Source organism: Schistocerca gregaria, chromosome 2, assembly GCF_023897955.1.
Source record: "Schistocerca gregaria isolate iqSchGreg1 chromosome 2, iqSchGreg1.2, whole genome shotgun sequence".
Lineage (NCBI taxonomy): Eukaryota > Metazoa > Arthropoda > Insecta > Orthoptera > Acrididae > Schistocerca > Schistocerca gregaria.
In genome coordinates, this window is record NC_064921.1 from 587,015,465 (window position 1) to 587,017,823 (window position 2,359).

A 2,359-nucleotide genomic window follows, 5' to 3' on the forward strand; every position below is an offset into this window, starting at 1 on the left:
TTACGAAACATAAGCATGTTTTTGTGTTTCGAGCATTTTTCTTCCCACTTTTCTTTTTGTTTGTACTTGTTGTTGTGATGCACTTCTGTCAGTAATATAGTAAATAGAGAGATAGTGCGACCTCCATATGACCGGATGAGAGGAAACACCGATGCCAACTAAAAACAGGAAGAACTGTAAGTAATCACTTATCTACATTAAAAGCGACGAGTGAATTGTTTGATAATCTACGAATAATACATATGGAAACAAAAGTGGGTTACAGCCATGACTGTATCGTTATAGTTCCCACTGATGATGCCTTAAAATGAAAAAAGGCGAAACGCGTCTTGGAAAATAAAATACAGTGCAGCAGGAAGGCGTTTTCTATTTACAAAACAAGTACTTAGCTATTTCGTAATGGTAATGTCGGTGCTGACGTCCACATGTCATACTTGCCGGATTAGAATGATCTGCCAGTCCCAAATACTTGTAGTTGGCTTTAACGAATACGATACCGTATCCCAGCTTTACAGCTTTAAGGAACACAATCTGCCAGTATCACCCGAAAATCGGTGAGTTAGCAACACTGCCTTCATGCATTTTGCATGTGTATTGTTACCAGTGCTTTTTTTCTAAAATAAAGTTTAAGGGTACTCTGACATTGGATATAATGCAGCGAAAATTTCTTATAACTGAAGCATGGGATACCACCCGTCTGTTTTTAGCCATGACGTCATCAACATCATCATGGTAGCGGGACCGTAGAGACATTTATCGGTAGCTGGCGTTTGAGCTTACGCACATCCGTTTAGCACTACCATCGCCCACTATTAGCGGTCGAGGGCACTACGTGCTTGTCGAACTGGCTGCCAGCGATTCAGTTGTCGAGAACGGTTGCCGCAGCTTCGAAACGCTTAAAACAGCCAATGACATCGCTTTTCCCACCAAAAACTGCACTGGTATCGTTCGTATTGCAATTACCAACACGAAAAAATGAAATAAAAAAATTACGTCCGTGAAATAAATCTTTGGCACTCTCATCATCGTAAAAAAAATTACTTTGTCGACTATAAAGTTTGGGGATACGCATCCCCCAGTGTTACCCAGAAAAACAGCACTGAATGTTACTCAGTTTCTTTGATTCATTGCGTTAACGTCTGAGCGTGATGGAAAAAAATTCTATCGAGTGTGCCTCTGCCAATTCACTACTACTTTTATACTTGTAATTTATATTTGTAATTTGTTGAACGTAATACTTGTAATTTGGGTGTGTAAGGTGTATTGTCTCAAGCCCATTGTTACTATTTACTATGTGTTGTTTTGCAGTAGACTAATGTTTAGAGAATTACTTGTCCCATGCAAATCCTTAATGACATGTACTGTAACATGATGTGGCACGTACAATGATCAGCTATCACCACATTCCAAAATTCTAAAGGTCGTGTGTCAGCTACCCAGTTCTATTTATGCGTCTACCCGATAAGGGAACTACGTGTGTATGTGCGTTGCCCCTGGGATGAATGTGTATCTAAGAAACATACCTAAAAGCGTACGAGAAAAATTTTAGGTCCCACCGAGATTTGAACTCGGATAGCTGGATTCAGAGTCCAGAGTGCTAACCATTACACCATGGGACCTGATGTTTTTGGATTCTACTTCTCAATGCCTTGGATGCTATAAAGCAGCAGTAGCTCACTTGGAATTGATAATGCTGTGGAGAAATTGTTTAGCCACTGCGAAAGGGATTGTTTCCAGAATAAATCTTTCACACTGCAGCCGAATCGTAGAGTACTACTGATATCTATCGCGAAATCGAAGAATTTAATAGCCAGAAGATTGTGCTCAGAACGGCACCAGTGCAATCCGGCTCACTTTGCGCCATAATTAAAGAAAACAATCAAACTACGAACAAAACCTACAAATCTCACAGAGGAAATTTCTTCCTTATTGCGCTAGTTAAGTGAGTGCAGAAATACGTTGAAGCGTTTCAGTTTTGTAAAGATGACCGTTTGACCACCAAGACGTTTCCAAATGCAAATGCTGAAAAACGTATTGGGTAACAATTTAATTTAAATCTTGATGGATGAGTCGTGAGAAAATATTCAGCAGAAATATTGTTATATGTCAGTCTCCCATTGTGCAGCCTACGATACTAATTACTTTCTCAAGATTTTTATCACTTCCTCATCGTATGTAATTTTTGTTCCTCACTGATTCAAGTTTCATAAACCATTGTATGCAGTTTAATAACTTTTAGATGTCTTAAACACACATTTTTTTTATTTCCAAAATCGCTTTGCATGTTTCAACATTCCATCATTTCTAAAGGCTATGAAATAATCATAAACTGGTGTCAAAATATATTAAAATAAGTTAT

General features: G+C 38.5%; 1 non-coding gene across 1 annotated transcript; it reads right to left on the minus strand.

Annotated features, from left to right (window-relative positions):
• Positions 1-1,547: 1,547 nt before the first annotated feature.
• On the minus strand, positions 1,548-1,619 carry Trnaq-cug (transfer RNA glutamine (anticodon CUG)). The gene has a single exon. It is a non-coding gene; the product is annotated as a tRNA-Gln (tRNA).
• Positions 1,620-2,359: the final 740 nt, after the last annotated feature.